This window comes from Lissotriton vulgaris, chromosome 1_1 (assembly GCF_964263255.1).
Source record: "Lissotriton vulgaris chromosome 1_1, aLisVul1.2, whole genome shotgun sequence".
In the NCBI taxonomy this organism is placed as follows: domain Eukaryota; kingdom Metazoa; phylum Chordata; class Amphibia; order Caudata; family Salamandridae; genus Lissotriton; species Lissotriton vulgaris.
Window position 1 is genome coordinate 1,764,404,180 of NC_141685.1, and position 21,712 is coordinate 1,764,425,891.

Sequence of the window (21,712 nt, forward strand, 5' to 3'; positions counted from 1 at the left end):
TGCAGCATCCCTCAGGCATCACAAGGCGGCAAACCGATTGGCCCTCTGCCAGCACTGGGAGGCAGACATAGGACATCTGCTAACAGACACAGAATGGGCCTCAGTATTGTCGAGCTCAACTCAGGTTCCAAGGAATGGGCGCCTGCAACAAATACAATTCTATATCACCCATAGAGGGTACCTCATGCCAGCAAAGATCAATCAATACTTTAGAAGCCAAGACACCAAATGTCCCAGATGTATGCATTTAGATGCGGACTTGCTACACATGCTATGGGAGTGCCTCACATTAACAGAATTTGGTTGGCAGTAGTCAACGCGCTGGTGCACTGCACAGGTTGCACACTCCAGTTTGAATGGCATGTACATCTTCTGCATTTATATCATAGAATCTGCAACAATAAAAATACGTCTACATTTTTAAATCTGGGGTTGGCAGTAGCAAAAAGGCTAATCACAAAAGACGGAAGGACCCTGAGCCGCCGCTCATAATAAAGTGGAGACACTCCATGCTAAACTGGGCCAAAGCAGAAAGCACTGCACTCAGATGCAAGGACATGCTTGGGATCCGCAAGATCCCCCCCATTGCAAATTGGGATGTAATCCTAACCTCACTGACCCACACACAAGGGAATGCCACGCCCTCTCACACTCCTGTAGATGATACACCTCAAGAGTGCATACCATAGAGGAGAGCACACAGGGAGGAGAAGCGGAAAGGAGTAAGGTAAAGAATTCCGACCCACTGAATAAGTGCAACCATGAAAATGCTCTATGCCAAGCTAGCAGCCAGCGCCAGACCACAAATGACAGACATTAACGCCAAGATAGTCGCTCCCAGAGTACCTAAGCGCCAGCCTCACAGTTGAGATCCCTAACACATTAAGTATTGTTTTGCCACAGTTTGGTTAACACCCCTCCTCCACAGTTACGGAGCACATTGTGACAAATGCAGGCACAGTGCTGTTGCACAGAGTAAGACGTATTTGGAACATCATCACTGGCACCACAGACATATACCTGCCTGATGCCAGGCAAGATATAAAAGATGTCGTATAAGTGGTATAATTTGCTGTGAAACTCTAAAGGATTCATTGGACACAGAAAGATGTAAATGACAGGAATATCAGAAATATTCTTCCTTTTTTTGTCGGTCATTGTTGAATGTCGCAACTTACCAAACCAATGTGTGCCTGGTATGTGTTATTATGAAGAAAAAACTTAATAAAAACAGCTGTTAAAAAAGTAAATGAAAGGAAAACAGTACTTAAAACAATCTGTTTAAGAATTAGGTCAAGGTCATCAGGGCAGGACTCTCTGCAGAACAGAGCTTGCTCTATCAGGGGGCCCCCTGAATGGCTGGGGCCCTGGGCCAGAGCCCACTTTGCCCATGATTTAAAATGTCTCTGATTGAGGGTGGTGGGGGGTCAGGAATTGGCACAAAAGAATCTGTACATGTAGCTTTTAACACTAACATTGTGCCTAATTCCCCACAATCCCACTTTCTATGTGTATGTGGCAGCAAAGGTGTGCAGGGAAAAAAGGGTGAATTTCTCAGGCGTGCAACCTACGAAAACACTTTTTTATCTCTGACATTCAGTGGAATCAATGGATTGTTAGGGGTCTCGGGCGGTGCAACCAGTGCAGTCGCACCAGGAGCTGACCTCAGGGGGCACCATTAAAACAACATGGGTTTAGTAAGTATCTGCTGCAAGATTCCTTGTGTGTCCAGCAGTTTTCAGGCAACAATAACATTTTCAAAATAACTCTGGTGATTAATGTTCCTGCTGGAGAGACATCAAAGTTTTGTCTAGTGGCAGTTTCCACTCATGATAAATTAGCGTGTGGGGTTAATATGCTTGCTGCCAAGAATGAGCACCATGTAGCTCACAGAAATCTATTTTATGTGGATTGCTCAGTAGATCACTGCAGAGATCCTTTTGTTACTTGCAGTTCATTAGTTACAACCATAGTATAGCACAGTGAGATATGATCCATCATCAAACGTCTGTATGCAAACTGCCTCATATAGGTTAGAACGTTATATTTTTCCCCAGTCTTTCATTATCCTAATGTTGATTAAAAAAAAGGGGTCATTTGAGTGGAAATACATTCTTATTGTGGTACATTTTAAACCCTTAACAAAAACTGCCAACTAGTATCAGTGACATGTGACTCCTATGCCATGTGATCCTTATTGTTTTATGTAACATTTCCTACACACTGATTTACACATGTATGATTCATTGGCTCTGTATTATATATGTGTGATCTAAAGTGCTCCCTACAATGGTATTAGAAGTGCTATAAAACAAATGAAATGCATGTGAGAGGGGGGCTATGAAGAGATGAGGTGCACTGGTGGAGTGTGGTAGTGAGGGAATTTGTGAAGGAGATTTTTAGGAGTGGTGGAGCCAACAAAGATTGTCACACTGGGCGCCAACAGCGCTAAAGTCAGCCCAGAAAGGAACCACTGAAGCGCGTTAACCCAGAAGAAAGAAGCCCTGCTTTCTAAATTCTGCAGAATTCTGGGCTGTGTTTTACAGGTTTTCCAAAACACAAAGAACAAAATTATAATAAAAAAGATACAGATTCTATCATAGAGTAGCGAACTGGCCAAAGTGATAGAAGCAATTCCTTTAAAAAGCCCAGGACTGGGGCAGAGTGGACACCTGTCACTCAGTAGGTCCCTATGTGGGTTCGCACCTCTGGGTGGATGAAGCACAGCCAGTAACAGGCCAGCAGATGAACAAATCAAGCAGAGTATCCCACGGGCTGCAAAAGCCGATAAGTTAAGGGGAGTATGGGCTATTTCCCCACAGGTATGAGGCCACTCTGAATGGTCAATGGGGTTGTGACGGGTTTATTCACTTCTCAGGCTGATCCTGGGCTACTTCCCGAAAGGTGTGGTTCTGTAAAATGAAACATGTCAGTGGTGCTGTGATAGTCACACGGCAGGGAAACCTGGAAGGTTTTTCATAAAGATGAAGTAGAGTGTTGGCTGCAGGGGGAAGCGATGTGCCAATGGAGAGGTGTTTCTTAAAGGTCGGTGCCATATGGCACAGTGGCGCTGCCTGACAAAACAAGCATTGGCAAAGCCTATAGGTCTCACTTTTGCAAGAGCTATTGGTTTTGCCAATGTGTTTAGCCATGTTGTACACCAGTGTGGTGCTGTTCAGCATGGCTAAAAGTTAGAGGTGTAGAGGAGAGTGTTGAATAGTGGAGTGGCATAAAGTGTTGTGGAGTGGTTTAAAATGTTGAAGAGTGGCATAGAGTAGAGGGTTGTGGAGTGGCTTAGATAGAGAGGGGTGTTGGAGAGTGGATAGTCATTGAGTGTAGGGTCATAGTGTGGAGTGTCATGGAGTGTCAAGGAGTAGAGAGGAGTGTCATGGAGCACAATGGAGTGGCATAGAGTGGAGTAGAGTGTCACAGATTGGATGAAAGTAGAGTTTCGTACAGTGGAGTGGTATAAAATGGAGTAGAGTGGTGTGCAGTAGAGGGTTGTAGACTGTCAGAGTAGAGTGTTGTAGAGTGAAGGGTCATCGAGTAGGGGGTCAGAGTGGAGGGACGTAGAGTGTCATGGAGTGGAGTAGTGTGTAATGCTGTGGAGTAGTGAGATTAAAAGTGGCATAGAGTGGGGCAGAGTAGGGTAGAGTAGAGCAGGGTGGTGTAGAGTAGGGTGGAGTGGAGAAGGGTGGCGTAGAGTGGAGTGGCACAGAGTGAAGTGGAGTATAGTGGCGTAGAGTGGTGTAGAGCGGAGAGACTAGAGTGGGAGGACCTAGAGTGGAGGGACCTAGAGTGTCATAGAGAGTGGAGTGGAGTGGCGTAGAGTGGAGTAGAGTGGCATAGAATAGAGTAGAGTAGAGTTGCACAGAATGGAGCATTTTATTGTGTCATACAGTGGAGTGGCGGACAGTGGAGTAGGCATGGTGTGGAAGTGCACTGCCATTACAGACAACACATTTTCAACTGAAATTGCCATTACACTTACCTAGACATACAGTTTTACTGATAGAACTACAAATGCACAATAGATAATGTGTGTAAATGGAATCCGCTAGCGTACTGGTTTCTTTTGTTCATATCAAAATCTTTGTTTTAGAAAACTCTAGAATTACAAAAAACATTGCTTAATTTGTGCTTTCCTAATTCTTATATATTCTGAAATATTTGGGCAGTTCATTTACAGACATTTACATTTTGTTGTGTGCTAGAAAAAAGCCTTTCCTTTCACATGCCCAGATTGTCAGATAAATCCTCTCACTTTGAAGTCAGATAAAGAAAAGTCAACACCATGCTCCCTCGGAAGACAGAATCTGACATTTACTGTAGTCTTTGAATACACAGAAAATGTGACAAGATAAGAACAAAATGTTCACAGAAAGCAAGCACTCATGGATAAATACAGTAAAAAGACTGTGCTCCACTGGAGGGACAAAGACATGCTAGACGACCTAAAAGATATAAAGACAGAAAAAAAAAGCAAGCAAACATGATTTACGAATTCAATGGTAAGTAATGGTCTGAATAGATTTTTAGGTCAGCTCTCAGGATGCCCCAAGAAGTCCCTATCAAACAGACAGCTGCGCTGTCTAGTAGGATTCAATCTAAAGAGTAACCCTGCACACCTGTCTGTCATCCAAGCTTCTGATTTGACAGTGGCTTGCACTTCCTGTGATTCCGAGTGAGATTCTCAGGTCGGGTAAGGCTATGCCAAAGCACCACCTCGATGTTATCATTGTTGCATCTGGAGCAGTGACGCCAGAGCCCATGGTAAAGGTGGTCCACTGCACACCAGGTATGGTGTCTTTAACTTTCCAAACTGGAACACTGGAGCTCGTTTTCTTTGCTTGAATTATGGCCAATCACAAACTTGGTAAACGACAGGAAAGCACTTTAGAAGCTCCACGTTTTTTTTGCAAAAATCATCAAAAGATGTGTAGAGGAACAGCTCAATCTATATATCAAAGACAATAACCTTCTAGACAAATTCCAATCCAGCCTCAATCAAGGATGGAGTGCCGAAACAGCGCTACTTCAGGTTGTCAATCATTCTATTTGAGTCCTAGACTTGGGGATCTACAGCCTCTTATGCTTCTCAATTTGTTGGCAGCCTTTGATACATTAAATCACTGCAGGTGTCTAGGTACACTAAAAAAATGATATAAGCATTGACAGTGGGGTCCTAAAATGATATGAATCCTTCCTTATGGACAGACCACAGCAAATCAAAATTTACGACTGTCTCTCTTTACCAAAGGCCGCTGATTAAGGAGTACCACAAGGTTATATCCTTGCTCCTACCCTGTTCAGCTTCTTTATCGAACTTCCGGAAGTTCTATTATGAAAGGCCTGGATCCTCTACCATGATACTGATGACACTCAGATCTACTTAAAGGTCTCTTCCACAAATGAAAGCTCTCCTCTTGCCAACACCTTCAACTCCATTCAATAACAGATGATTTCTCGCAACCTAAAACAGAAAACTACCAAAACTGAATTCCTCCTGATTTTGCCTTCAAATTCACTACCATCTGTACAATCCTGGATGGATTCACTCAACTGCAAACCCATCATAGTTGACAGTGCAAAAACTCTGGGAGTTAATCTGGATAAAAGATTTAACCTTCAAACCCAAATCAGCACCATGGCCAGGAATGCCTGATATCAACTAGGAATCTGCCGCTCGTTCCCGAACAAGATCTGAAATATTTTGCTCAACCACTGGTTCATTCCAGAATTGACTATTGCAATTTTCTTGTGACAGGTCTCCCAAGACTCAGCTCACCCTCTAAAATCCGGTCTACTTTCAGCAGCATGCTTCGTCCATGGGGTGAAAAGAAACAACCCTATATCACCAATGCTTGTCACTCTTCACTGGCTCCCGATAGAAGCCTGGGCAATGCATAAGACTGCTTGTATCACCCACAAGGCCTTGCATACAATCACTCCTCGCTACCTAGCGAACAAACCAAAGCTTTTAGGAGGCTCAAGACTGTTGTGAAATGCTCAAGCAATGTTGTAAGAACCTCCGACCTTTACACAGCAACAACTCATGTCACAATCTTTCTCGGATAGTGCGACTAGAAAGTTGAACTCAGGCGTGCAACGCCCATTGGGCTCCAAGGGCTTCAGCCCCCCCACCGCCGTGGTGTGTGGCAGCCCGGCTGAGACAACTTCCCAGGCACACACACAGCTGCACTTGAGTACTTCACAGGTCTTGAAAAGACCATTTACTTGTTAAATAGGCTTTGTTATGTTTTCATCCCTTCTTAGAGCCCCTGCATCTCCACTCTGCATATTGCTGGAAGAATCAGCCCCCCCCCCCTGAAAATTTTAGTGGCCTCTCCCATGAAATTTGGCTCTATTTGCGCCTATGGTTGAACTCCTTGTCCCCAAAACTATGCACCACCACCTCAATGTGGATCTTCAAAACGGAGCTGAAAGCCCTTCAAGACATTTTGCCCTGTTGTCCCGATGTCAGCCAACCTCCCTGAAGATAATTTACTCTCCCCTAGACTGAGACGAACTGCGCTACTCCTGTCTCACCTAATCTAACATTGCTGCTCTTACCTACAATCAGTGGTAGAAGTGGGCGGGGACGGAAGGGCACGGCGTGCCCCTACTTTTAAAATTTCTTTCAGTCCGTTCCCCTACTTCTTTCATTCAAAAAATCGTCCCGGGACGGCAAAAATAGTCCAACTTAAAAACGATAACTTTTTTCATTCAGCTTCCAGGGGCTGCTCGCACTTCTCTGTTAAACTCCCGAGGCTGCAGCAGCCCCTCCCTGAGCTCACACAGACGGAGGGCGGCCCATTGTCATTCCGATTGAGGCTGATTAATCCTTTCGAATGACAATGCGCCGCCCTCTGCCTTTAGCATCTCATGCTGAGTTGGTGATTACAGAGGAGCTTTCCCCAGACAGAGGACTGTCGGGAACTTGCCACCAACTCTGCGAAACCTGCATGATTATTTTTTGGTTAAGGTGGTAAAATGTCTTTGTAAGAAGTTTGTGAGGAAAACAAAAGCATGAAAAATTGTGACTTGTGTTTTTAGGCCTTAATGTCCGTGCCAACTGATCTAGTTACTCCTTTGTCCAGCTGCTTGAAGATGTCCATTCCTGCGAATGTCATGAAGCAACCAGGGCCAGAAACTGTAGATCCACAGCCACACCGTGGCTTCAGCATACTCTACAGTTTTTTCCGGACAATAATTCGGAGTTTTCCTGCACAGCGGCTAATTTAACATTCCAGGCCTGTTCTGTAATGTGATGTTAGTCTCCTGGTGTTTTGTCGTGATACTTGCTTATCGACTTGTATGCTTTGTGTACTTTTGCTTATTCAGGGCCTGTCATTTTTAACAGACAGCTCTGAACGCGGCATTTTTGGATATACCCGTATTTTGCAGGACAACATTGTTTGGGGTGTTGGGGAATGTTCTAGTCTGTAATGAACTGGACATGTATTGCTCTGAACTAGAAAAGGCGACCAAGAGTTCGTTTTGACCGAGTATCTCGGAGGTTCCCAGTTGTGGTGGTTTGAAGCGATTGTGATTTTGCGTGAATGTTCCCTTGAGTGAATGTGCTCTAAAGGCATGAATTTTCGTGGAAACCCCTGCATGTAAAGACCCGTGCTAAGGGAACCATTTGCGCGCTGACCAAGTTACTTACATACATGAAGGTTGTTTACTTGCTGTCCCGTTAGTAGAGGTGATGGGGCGGGAGAGGTGACGGAGCAGGAGAGGTGACGGAGCAGGAGAGGTGACGGGGCAGGAAAAGTGATGGGGCAGGAGAGTGACGGGGCAGAAGCGGTGAACGAACAGGAGCGGTGAATGGATAGGGGCAGTGAATGGATAGGGGCAGTAAATGGATAGGGCAGTGAATGGATAGGGGCAGTGAATGGATAGGGGCAGTAAATGGATAGGGCAGTGAATGGATAGGGGCAGTGAATGGATAGGCAGTGAATGGATAGGGGCAGTGAATGGATAGGCCAGTGAATGGATTGGGGCAGTGAATGGATAGGGCAGTGAATGGATAGGGCAGTGAATGGATAGGGGCAGTGAATGGTTAGGGCAGTGAATGGATAGGGCAGTGAATGGATAGGGGCAGTGAATGGATAGGGGCAGTGAATGGATAGGGACAGTGAATGGATAGGGCAGTGAATGGATAGGGTCAGTGAATGGATAGGGGCAGTGAATGGATAGGGCAGTGAACGGATAGGGGCAGGAATAGTGATGGGACAGGAGAAGTGATGGGGCAGGAGTGGTGATGGGGCAGGAGTGCTGACTGGACAGGAGCGGTGACCGGGCAGGGGAAATGACAGGGAAGGAGCGGTGACGGGGTAGAAGTGACTTGTACTTATGTTCCTTGCCTATTTATTTATATACTATTGCATGACATTCACTGATGTGTCTGCAAAGCATACCCGTTGTCCTGAATTTGTGTGCTGAATTTTGACCCCTTGTCCTGAATTTTTACACTCACTATCCTGAATTTGCGCCAATGCCATTGTTCCTGCTTATATTTCGCCCGCTTTACATAAACCTGTATTCCCTATGAGTATTTGCTTTTTCCTGAATTAAACCTCAAATAAACATGTTTATCCATTGTTTGAATTAAATAACGTTATAAACTGTAACTGGTCAGTAAAAAAGGCTAAACGTACTAAAAATTGGTATGTTTTGCGATTTCTAGCCACAACCCTGACTCCGCCCACTGATCCAATCTTCGGTTATTCCCGCCCCTGATTCTCCACCCACAGTTCCCCTACTTTTTATTCCCCACTTCGACCACTGCCTACAATACATACCTCTCTTACAATCTGTAAGTGTGTGCCTTCGTAATGATCGAAATGAGCAAATATCCATATGTCGCGACTTGATACTTTGTGCCTCTTGTAATGATCAGGACTAGCAGCGGTTTGTAACTTCGTATCTCTTGTAATGGAACCTGTTTATTATAAAGCGCTCTAACACCTTTGGGTAATGTCCACAGTTATATATAAATAAACAAATAAATAAATCCACTGAGCCTTGTAACTACTATTAGGTCCAGAATGGAAGGGCATCACCAGAAGAAGAAAGTCGCAGAAAAAGGATAATTACATTGGTAAAAACCTAGGTTACTGCAACTTTGGCAGAGGCTGAAGGGGGGGAGTTCGGCAGTGGGAGAGTTATGCTTCAGTGTAAACATATATACATAATACGAAAAGCAAAACTACAATTGTGTCGGTATGCAGTGCAAGGTCATGACGTGCCTGGCGCGCGCCTGTCCTCAAGCAGGACACACAGATTCTTCCATCACCCACGCTGCACCCCACACACTCTACCAACCACGCACGACAAACACTGCCCGGTCATACTCAAACTGTTGTACAATTACAACCCCATGCAGGTGAATAACCAGACCGGAAGACCACTCAAATCTAAAACTGGGAAGGCGAGTGGGTTATCCATGCAGGACCACACAAATCCCAGAATGCACGAATCATGATTCACACCCGAACAAGCTGCTCATTTTGTGAGCTCTGTAATAATCGCACCGTGCAGTTTCCGTATTCAACGTCTGTAGAGCGATTCTGTTTGGGGCGCCAGGAAAATACAGAAGTGTACATACCTGGAAAGGCGCGTCCTGTGTCCCGTGGTGGGAACGGGTGCTACATTGGACCCCCAGTGACGTCTCCTCTCGCAGCCGGGAAGGAGAGAGCCTCTCTCACTCGCCGGTCGCCGCCAGTGTTTCTGTGTTCGGAGTTTGAGGTCGAGCCTCGTTGCCTGGTTACCCGGCCGTCCCAGGCTTTGAAATGCTGCTTTTTTGTCTGACACTCACGAAGTTCAAGCGGGGCTATTTTCTATTCGTTTGTTGGTGATTTTTGCAGGTAAAACCACTAGTGATGACCCCTAAGAGCTCTGAGTGTCGGCGCGTGCATATTTTCAGATAATTCAATGATTTTTCTGCTTTAAGTACAACTCCACCAGAGGGGCACAGTGAACGTTACGAATATGTAGAAACATGCACACAGACGTTTAATTAAAAACGCTTGCTCTCCAAATGATGGTTGTCTACTAGGGTGACCAGATCTTGAGAACCAAAAACCGGTACATTTTGCAAAAGTAGCAGGACTGCAATTTTGCATCCACTGCGAGGCGCAGACGGACAGCTCTCATCAACATAGGAATACAGAAGAGGTACTAAGAAAATAAGTAAAATGTCATTTTTAAAGCCAGCAACATACCTGTTATTTAAATTGATGATTTATGACAGCTAATTACTAGCACAGCTTTACACCAGCTAAAAAAGTGCCTCTCACTGTTTTCAGTCGAACTCCTCAAGAAACCGGCACATGAGCCAAAATTGCAGATATCTGCGGGGACAGCAGGTGGAAAACAGCGAATGTCCCGGCAAATCCGGGACTCCTCGTCACCCTAGTCTACTAATATCCACTCTGTAACTCGTGTGTCCCTTGGTCTGAGATGCTGATCCGTGTTTTCCCCTCAGGTTCATGGTGTTGAGGATGGGGTGTGGAGGGAAGGACTATATTTGAATGAGGGGAGGGTAGGGGGGTGTATGGCGGTGGTAACTAAATAAAGCCTGTACTCCGTAGAAAGAGAAGTAAACTACAATATAAAAAGTGCTTGAACACCTCATCAGCGGTAGAAAGCGCTATATAAATGCAAAACTCTTTCCCTCTTCCATCCCTACCCTGCCATTCTCAATCCAAACAACTGACTAACATATCCACCCCTCAAATTACTTTCATGTTTCACTATACTAATTCACCACTAATCCTTTATGGGTTTCCGGAGTAGCGTGCTACTCGACAAAAAAGCGCTTCAACTCCCCATCAGGGGTAACAAGTGCTATATAAATGCAAACCTTTTTTCCTCCTCTATCCCTCCGCTATCCTTTTCACTCCAAATAACTGACTAATATCCACCGCTCTAATTACTTTCATATTTCACTATACTAATTCAACACTAATCCTTTATGGGTTCTAGAGAACTGTGCTACTCGCCAAAAAAGCGCTTTGACCCTCGTCAGGGGTAGTAAGCGCTATATAATTGCAATTGCAATACAATACAATATGGCGTCCTTCCTGACAGGTAGCCAATAATACAAAGAAGCCACGCGTGGAACAACAGGTCGGTTGGCCAGCACCACCCTGAGCACAGGGGCTTGCCATGCCAGAGCCAGGAAACACACTCTTCACACTTCGAAATACTGCCCCTTCATTTGAGGGTTATGAGCTACACTGTCAATTGTTTTTCATTGCTTATGCTTTGGTCTGCAGTGTTTTAGGTTTTTGTGACCCCCTAGGATCACATAGCTGCTACGTTTCACAGTTTTATACTAGGTCAAATAAGACTGCAAGTCCCAGAATTATTAGGAAAAAAAAACAGGACTGGTCTAACCAGTTACACATGGACCCAGGAAACGTGGCTGCTATGGGATCATGAACAGTAAACGGTACAGACTCATGACAAAGTAACTCAGTTTAGGAAGGATTGCACTCCCTCCATGTCGTAGTGTACTGATCACAGTCTGTATATAGACCTTGATCACTGATTTGTTTCCAGAGATTTCTTAAACTTAAGTAATTAGATATGGTTTTTATCTTTCATTGCAGGATTGTATTGAAAAAATGCATGTTCATCTAGACATCAAGACCAATATATAGTATGCATGGCCAGGGTCCCTAGTGATAGTATAATTAGTGTATCAGGTACAGCGGCACCAGATTCCAGGGTACGAAGAGTTCCACTGCACCCAGTTATGTTGCCTTTTACTTCCTAAGTGAATATACCGGAGCTTATTTTCTTTGCTTGCTCTGGGGCCATGATACCCTTGCTAAACCAGAGCAAGAGGCATGTCAGAAGGGTCACCTTAATCTATTGTTAGTTGTCTGCAATGGAAGACCAACCAATTGAGAACAATACTAATATTTACAGTGAGCTTTGGGTCAGTCCTTTGCTTATCTTTGATCAGCTTTCTTGTCAAATTCATTTGCTTGCAATTTACTCAATGTCTTTCCTTCTTCTTCTTCTATTTGTCCCTCTGCGGGAGAATGTTTGCATTGTCAGCATTCCATCCATCATTTGTTTGCTGTAACACTTTTCACCCTAAGTGGGATGGGTATGCCCAGACATGAGTCCCTTGCTCACTGTTATGTTATGTTATGTTATAAATCCTTTTATTGCGCGCTCTGTTACTCAGGAGTATCCTGGCGCGATGTGTCACTAGACTCAAGCTAGTCTGGCTGAAGAAGGGTGACATACCTTGAAACCGGTCCCAGGATGCTTGTTTCCGGTCCAGGAATGACCTGGCCTGGCAGTCCGGTCTGGACTGTTCCCATGGGGCACAGGATCAAGACTGATTTGCATATGGCTGGGTCCAAACAGTAGCGTAGTGGGCAGTGCATACCATCAAGTGGTGTTACATGAAGAATAAAACAATCTAGCAGCCTTTATTACCCCAGAGGGATTATTCAGATTTTGCAGGATGCCTTTTGACCTAGCTAGTGCAGCATCTGTGTTTCAGAGATTAATGAAGGAGACGTTGAGTGGTCTCAGTGGTGCTCTGGCTTTTCAAGATGATAATTTGGTTTTTGGTAAGGATGAGAATGAGCATGATCACAATCTGGAGAAGGTTTTGAGTGCATTAGTACCCAAAGGTTTGACTCTACGTTGGATAAGTGCAAATTCAGGAAACAGGAAGTGGAATATTAGGGACATTGCATTAGTTGTGATGGTATTAAGCCCAAGACGTTTCATGTTGAGAATATCAGTAAAGCACCTATTCCTAAATGTAAGGGGCAGTTAGTTCCTTTCCTGGGTCTGGTTGAATTTTATTGAAAATGAATTCCCAATAATACAGCCTTGATAGATTCTTTTAGGTGTCTCTTGAAGAAAACCACTACATTTGAGTGGACTGACATGTCTGCTACTTTTGCAGCTGTAAAATATTTAATTGTGAATGCTCTGTGTCTTAAACCATTTGTGGTAGGGAAGCACTGCGTGGTCATGGTGGATGCCAGCAGTTGTGGTTTGGGTGCTGTTTTGATCCAGACGAGTATGGCAAAGAGTGGATTGTGGCCTATGCTTCGAGAAACTTGTGGGAAACAGAGAGACAGTACTCTGTAATTGAGAGAGAATTATTGGCTTGTGTACGGGGTGCTGAACATTTCAGATCCTTTTTTTGGCGCACAAAGTTCAGCATTAAAACTGATCATAAACCTTTAGTTCACTTGTTAGCACCGGGTGGTGGACACACTATGTCTTCCAAATTGGCCGGGTTGTCTTCTAGGTTGCAGAATTTTCAGTGCACTTTAGAATATGTTCCAGATAAGACCAATGGGCATGCTGATTGAATGTCCAGGTTACCCCTGCCTATTCAAGAGTCTGATGAGTTTGACTTGGATGAGTGTGAAGTGGCCTATACTGTGCAGGATGTCAATTTACTTGGTACTGATTGTCCCATTGTTCAAGAGGAGATGTTGAACAAGGAGATGGATGGTGACCAGCAGCTCATTTGTGTGAAGAATTTTATTTTGAAGGGTTGGCCAGAAGAGAGGAAATGTTCTGGAGATTTGATGAGTTATTTCAAAGTGTGTGAGGAACTGGCAGTAGAAAATGGGATTGTTCTAAGGGGGACAAATGTATCCCCCTTTTCGGTTTTGAGGAAATCTTTTGTTGATATTGCTCATGAACGTCATTTTGGAATTTCAACTACCAGAAGACGTCTTAAGGCTAATTTTTGGTGACCTGGCATTGATGCTTTTGTGGAACATCAAGTAAGGATATGTGAGCTTTGTGTGAATAGTCATAAATCTGCTAAGGCTCTCACCACTGATCCTCAATCAGTTGCTTTACCAGCTTCACCCTGGTGCAAATTATGTCTTGACATTATTGGTCAGTGTTCTGAATTGCCAAGGCAGGAGTCTTTTGGTATTGTTTTAATTGATTACTTTTTCAAATGGCCTGAGATCAAAATGGTCAAAGATGTTACATCAGAAGTGATTATACAATTTTTAGATGAAGTGTTCTGTAGAGAGGGTATTCCCCAGGAACTGGTTGCAGATAACAGACCCCAATTTGTCAGCAAACAATTGGAGAATTATTTGGATAAATGTGGCATTTCTCATAAAAGAATTGCAGTGTTTCACCCAGATACCAATGGACAGATTGAGAGATTCATCCATGTAGTCAAAGAGGCTATACAGCTGTCTGTCAGAGGGGGTCTAAGTTGGAAGAACGTATTACAATCCATGTTACTAGTTTATAGAGCTTTTCCACCTGCTGTTACATCTGTACGTACGTTTGAATTGCTGAGGGGCTGTAAACCAAGTATCAAGTTAGTGCCCTGGTGGTTGAAAGACAAGCAAAGGACACAAGGTGATGCTGCTGAGCTAGATTTTAAGGAGACTTGCACTAAAATGAAAGTTTATAAAGCTAAAATGAAAGAATATTTGACGAGAATGAAAGGAGTAACTGGGAAGCAAATTGTACTTGCTTGAATGATAGGGAGGTTCCGAAGCTGCAGTATAGATGGTGAGGCAGAGATAGTAGGGCAGATTTACAGCACTACATATTCCTCTTTAGCTCAGGGCCCAACCACATAGATTCGGTTAGGAAACTCTTCCAAGCTAAGAACACCCCGATTGATCCTAAAGGCAGATTTATACTTGTGTTGGGGCTCCTATGTAGTCTGTCAGTAGTGTTTGACTCACTCTTTCCCCCAATATGGATCCGCTGTGATTTTTAGTTTCTCTCTCCACGAAACCTACGCGGTTGGCTATCGGGTGTGTGAGAAGTTAGCCTGGCATATGATTTCCACTATTCTAGTGGGCGCCTTGCACCAGTCTAAACGACCCTTATTGATGGTGGTTGTAAAGTCATCCTTATAGACAAGCTATCCTAGTGGTAGCATGGACCAGCAGTCTTAGGCTAAAACTTCAGAGAGCATGTAAAGCAAGCTGTTTTACCAATTATAATCCCTTGAATACCAATTGAAAGGACACCACACAAGGTATATATCAAATATATATGTATTTATTTCTAACACAACCCCTCTGCACTCTTTATGAGGTCAGAGATCGAAATACATCACAAGTTACTCAATTAGCATACGATAAGATGCACAAATACAGTTATGCCCTAGGGGCCTCACAAACCAAATACTAAGTAAGTGGTATAAGAACCACTTCAGGAATAGTGAATAGGCCTAGGGCTAGGGAATCGCTGGGGCTACACTAAACAACCTATGGTTAGGAAATAGGAGACCCACGGGAGACACGTGCAGTGTCTAAACACAGTCGCGAGTTACCATTGACTTATAATGGAGAACGTACAAGTTACAAAGTTACTGTTTAAGGGCACTTCTGGACGGATTACGACAAAACCCCTTTAAACTAGGACACTTCAAGAGTCAAGACCCACGTGAAGGACTGGGTTCTTTGGACCCAGCGGTGCCAGGGCACAACACCTGAAACCTTCGTGGGTAACCTGCTCCGGCGTACAAGTCACAGAGACACGGGACACTTCCTTCGGCGTCAAAGAGTCAAGGTTTATTTACTGCAGGGAACACAGAAGTCACAGGAAGTACATCGAGTGTAGTTCGGGGAGACTGCTTCAAATTGTATTTGTGGATCGCTCCTTTTATACAGTTTCTACCCATAGGATAACATGATACACAATAGTTTACAACCTGGTTCCCACAAGTCGCTCTCAGAGGGGTCGCTTAGATCACTTTGAAACACACAAGATCCGGAACATAAGTGCGGAAACATTTGGCGGTTCCCAACTGTAAAAACCCATCTTCCCACCATTAGCAAATTCCAATCAGCAATAAAGTAGATCGAAACAGGAACGAAGACAGGTGCAGAGGAAGACGGAAACAGTGGGGAGATCGGAAAGGGTGTAAAAGGGGAGTGTCGAGAAGCACGAGATACAGGCATCAAAGGGACGTGCCTAATGAGATGCACAACTGAGACAATAAGCCCGTGCGGCAAGATGAGCCTCGAGCGGCGCCATCTGCCTTACAATAGCATCCCCCTCGTCATAAAGACACTTTCAAAGAACATGTGTCTTCCGCAAATATCTTGGGAGTCCCAGGGTCGCGAAGCGGACAGCGTCCGTTCGCTGGCTACTTGAGGGCAAGAGACAAAATGGATGCCGTATCTAAGATGGAACCCGTGGGTACAGATGACAAACCCACATAACAAACGAACGGTTTAAGTTAGCACAGCGAAACTGCGCACACTTGCTAAACTCGTCATTTGCGGTTCATAGATACTAGACTCGACCATATTCGTGTGAGTCGAAAACACCACTTACAATTGTCACGGAACCTCAGACGCTCCTTTTGCCCTCATGTAGGCAAGCACTAGTCAGAATCATACTCGATATTCATCAGACCATCAAGATGTCGTTGTAGCATAGCTCTGTCCAACCGAGTCCCCTTGGTAACAGATGGTTGTCTCATACACGTTGTAGCGCAGAGGCCACATAAGGCAGGACCACACTGCACACAAAGGCAACACGTGAACAGGAACACTACCACAACCCCGATGATCGTCAGAATCTTCCAACCCCAAGTCGACACCAGGCCCCAAAACCAACCAAGTAGCGTCCAATCCCCTACATCCACGTGTATGGATTCGGAGATCTTGTGCAACTTCGAGATGGCTTGATAGACAGTAGGAGCATTATCTGGAATGAAAATGCAACAGCTCGAATGGATCACTTTACATACCCCACCGCGATCTGCTAAGACAACATCTAAAACCATACGGTTTTGTAATGTCATAAGTCTCTCCGCCTGAAGTTCTGTGGTGATATTACCAAGGGCACTGGCAGTAATGTTAGCTGTCGATTCTACCACTCGAGTCAAATGTCTCAGGTTCCTACTATTAACCATAGGTCCCCAAAACGGGAGGAAACCCTTGAAAAAGTCTCCTGCCTCTTGACCGGCAGTATCCTCTTCACTAATTACGCCTCGTACAACTCTAGTCTTGTGGTAATCGGCATCTACAGTGAACGTCGGAGGCAACAGATTTGCAACAAAACATGAGCCCATGAAGTCTGCGGGCAACCATGTGTATGCACGATCATGACAGATGAAGTACGTACCCTTGGCAGCCAGAAACACAGGGATCGGGGACATTGACAGAACGTAACTTTCAGTGCAAGCACTTACTCCAAGTGAGGCTTGCGAGCCACGACCCACAAGACAAAGATTACCAGTGTGGGGTACGACCCATATTGGAGACGAGCTTTTAAGCTGCTTTTCATTAGTGAACGTACTATATTCCCCTCTATTCGGTGCCCTATAGGCTTGTACCTCTGCCTTAGGGATGAGATAAGCATCATAGATCTCATCTTCCAAATCCTGTATTATCATCGATACCACCCACTGCCATGAGGTAGGACCCGGTTTGGGGGAACGTTCTGGAGAGGGGTGGAAACCTAGTGCGCTTCGAAGCATTGTTTGGTATGCTCGAGCTGACCCTTGGGAACTATACGGTAACACCAGATATGGAATTCCCTTACCCGTAGTATGTGGCATCAACCCACACACCCAACAATTAGTAGTGTTAACCACTAACTGATGCTGATGGAGGAGCTGGATAAAGGAATTGTTGCGGAATTCTACACGTCTAGCCTGTTCGTGTTCTGGTAACATATGAAAGGAATGAGGAGAAGCAGTAGAAGTAATGTTAGGGTAAGGAGTAGGAGTAGGGGTAGGAAGTAAGAAGTAAGACATAGTGTAATACACCCCACCCGCCAGAAATGCAGAAGCAGTTAAAAACAGTACAAACAATTGGGATACAAAACATTTAGTACGACTAAGTTTCTGCAGCTTGACTCTATACGCCTGAGCTCCTTCCAAATCATTCAGCTTCAAAAATGCCATTTCCCTATGACCGTCCGCAACGTTTCTTGACGCACTTCGTTCTGTGCAGCAATAGTCAATTCCCAGGAGTTCCTAGGAACCGACGGCCTTTAACCTAGCGTCAAGACCTACTGTCCAGAAGGAAGTACGCGCGCGGCCCTACGGCCCTCAATACACAATATGTATTTTATTTAGCACAATAATTCAGCTGTGGAAGGAAAAAGATACAAGGAAAAAAATCTTGATATATGTACAAAACAATTTTCAGTGATACGAATTGTTCACAGTTGATCAGGGGAAACGAAGATATTGCAGTTATCAGTTTCAGCAAAGCAAGCAAAAATTTATTTGTCCTTAGTATGAGAACGCAAAGAATATCGATGTTTCCCAGGACGTGTCTGCTCGTCGAACAAAGGATCTGTCGAAGAGACAGCGTCCTGCTGATCAGTTCGTTGGTCTGGTCTTGAGTCTCTTGCTGACAATGTTCCTACAATGGCTTTCTGCTGCGCTGAGTGTTCACCAACAAGTTGTGCGTCACTGAAAGGTACAAACGCCGGCAATGTCGCTGCTTCTGTTGACGCAATGCCTTTCCTCACCCACGGGTCTGCCGGCAAAGGAATAGGGACTCGCTTACAATGGGTAGCATGTACCCAGTTCTTCCGTCCCTCAAGACGAACGGCAGTCCTCGTGGCCAAAAGCACCTGGTGAGGTCCAACAAAGCGGGGGTCCAGATTCTTCTTGCGCGAAAAATTTCGGGTGACAACCCAATCACCAGGCTGGAGCTGGTGGCCTGGACCCTCCGTCTGCGTCGGCAAGGCGTCGTAAACCTGTTGATGAATTAACCTCAGTTTAGCAGTCAAGTCATGTAAGTAGTCAATCAACATCGGGTACTCAAGATCAACGAATATACCTGGCCTAGGAACCCCCCACACATTCGCAGGACGGCCGAACACTATTTCATAGGGACTAAGCCCTATTCGGGAGTGTACAGTCGCCCTAGTTGACAGTAATGCTAGAGGCAAAGCGTCAGGCCACGAAAGTCCAGTCGTAGCCTGGATCTTCGCTAATTTTAGTTTAAGGGTGCCATTGTACCCTTCAACCAATCCAGCTGACTGGGGATGATTGGCGCTGTGGAATTTCTGATTAATTCCAAGGCCCTTACACACACTCCTCATCACACTTCCAACAAACTCACTTCCGTTATCTGACCACACGACTCTAGGCATTCCATACCGAGGAAAGTATTCCTTCAGTAGGATTTTCGCAGTAGACAAGGCAGTATTATCTTTGAGGGGATAGGCCTCGATCCATCGGGAGAATGCGCAAACCACAACCAAAACGTATTTCAGGTTATTGCATCGCTCCATATGGATGAAGTCCAATTGGATCACCTCAAAGGGATACGAAGGAGGAGCAAAACTGCCAGGGGGAGTTGGGGTTCCTTTGCCAGGATTGTACATTATACACACCATACAATTCTTCACCAAACGTTCAGCACACTTAGTAATTCCATCATTCTTCCACACATCAGCCAACAACTTGCAAATACCTTTCGCGCTAATATGTGCTAACCCATGTGCCATTTGCACAACGGCCAGTACATACGCATCAGGCAACATCCATCTTTTCTGATCTGACAAATCAATCCAGCAACCATTCACATCCAACCTTCCCGTACTTTCTTTCCACTTCATCTTTTCAGTGTCGGTGGCCTCATTCTGAATTGCTTTCACACTCTCTATAGTATTCTCACACATACTTGATTCTGTAGGCCACCTAACCGAATTCGTCACATACATTCGAGTGCTAAGGTTCCGGGCAGTCTCCTTAGCAATCTCATCTGCAAACGCATTACCACGACCAACATCATCCGTCACCTTACGATGCGCACTACATTTAACAATTGCAACTTGAGCAGGCAAAGTCAATGCATCCAAAAGATCGTTCACAAGCTGGCCATGCTGTATTTTCGTGCCATGTGACGTCAAGAAACCACGTTCTCGCCACAATCGTCCGAAACTATGCGCTACACCGAAAGCATACTGACTATCGGTGTACACATTCACACGTTTACCTTTTGCTAATACACATGCTCTAGTAAGAGCGATCAGCTCTGCAGCTTGGGCAGAATTCTGATTCAATCTCGCAGTCTCAACAACAGTATTCAATGTCACCACAGCATAAGCAGTAGTCACATCACCATTCGGCAATTTAAAACATGACCCATCCACATACAGGATGCCATCCGGGTCTTCCAATGGGGTGTTTTTAAGGTCCACACGACCTTTTGTTTCCTCCTCTGTCCGCAAGTAACAGTCATGTTCTGTTACTGCATCTGACTCTGCACTAATTGGTAACAAAGTTGCCGGATTTAGGACATTACAACGTTTTATCTGAATGTGGCTTGCCAAGAGCGTCAATTCGTACCCAGATAACCTCGCACTCGTCAAGTGCTGAGTTTTCGTACGGTTCAAAAGAGTATCGACTGCATGCGGAACCATCACCGTAAGCATATTATCCATGACCAATCCTGCTGATTGTCGGATGGAGACCGCAGCTGCCGCAGTTGCTCTCAAACAACTCGGCAATGCTCTAGCTACTGGGTCTAAGGTCGAGGAAAAATATGCACATGGACGTTGCTTACCACCAAAAGGTTGCGTTAAGACGCTTAAAGCACAACCTTCCCTCTCGTGAACATATAACGTGAACGGCTTGCTGTAATCAGGGGTACCTAACACAGGGGCCGAACACAATGAATCACGTAATTCAGAAAAACGTTTCTGACATTCTTCCGTCCATGGTAAAGGAGTCGAAACATCCTTGCACGTAAGAGCCACCAATGGTTTCGCTAGCAATGAAAAATTAGGAATCCACTGCCTGCAGTACGATGTGATACCTAGAAAGGCACGCACATCTCTTTGGGTTTGTGGCACAGCCATGCGCGCAATCGCTGCAATTCTCTCTGGGGTCAATCTCCTTCCCTCCTTTGACAATAAGTGACCTAGATAGGTTACTTCTTGACAACAATATTGGAGTTTAGAAGGTGACACCTTGTGATTTAACTCACAGAGATGTTGCAGCAACGACACTGTAGCAATTTTGCAAATGTCCTGAGTATCAGCAGCCACCAATAAGTCGTCGACGTATTGGATTAAAGCCGCACCAACCGGCAACCTAAACGCATCTAGTTGACCCTTCAAAGCTTGACTGTAAATCGATGGACTTTCACAGTAGCCCTGAGGAGCGCGTTTGAACCGGAAGCTACGTCCACCAAGAGAGAAACCGAAAAGGTCCCTGCTCTCTTCGGCAATCGGGATGCTGAAAAACGCATTTTTCAAATCAATCACCGAAAACCATGAAGCCGTAGCTGGAATCAGAGTCAGTAGCGCCGTAATGTCAGGCACAACAGGGAATTGAGGAACCACAATTTTATTCACCTCCCGTAAATCAATAACAAAACGATAAACAGGCGGTTTGGTAGGATCAGTACGTTTAAGAATGGGCAGTACAGGACTATTGCACACGTTTCCCCGAGTTTCTTCAATGACATCTTTCTCGATCAAATCATAGATGATCGCTAACAAAGCTCGTTCACCATCCAGGGAGATACGATATTGGGGAATACGTGGCAATCGCACATTCGATTTCAACTGAACAACATAAGGGGAGATATCAAGTAGGCCCACGTCATTTGGACCCGTCGCCCACAAAGATGCAGGAAGAGAATCCAATTCCGGTGGAAGCTTATCGCGGGACAAATACATGGGAGAGACTACTTTCTCTCCGAACGTAAGCTTTACACCCGCAGGAGAACAATACAAAGTCGCA

General features: G+C 44.9%; 1 protein-coding gene across 1 annotated transcript in view; it reads right to left on the bottom strand.

The window, feature by feature from the left end:
* Nucleotides 1–9,741, bottom strand: part of LOC147751179 (uncharacterized protein C3orf20 homolog) — a 452,887-nt gene extending 443,146 nt beyond the window's left edge. The window contains exon 1 of the mRNA XM_086919068.1: nucleotides 9,614–9,741. The gene's annotated coding sequence lies outside the window, so the exon portion shown is untranslated. The remainder of the gene's footprint in view (nucleotides 1–9,613) is intronic.
* Between the last annotated feature and the right edge of the window lie 11,971 nt (nucleotides 9,742–21,712).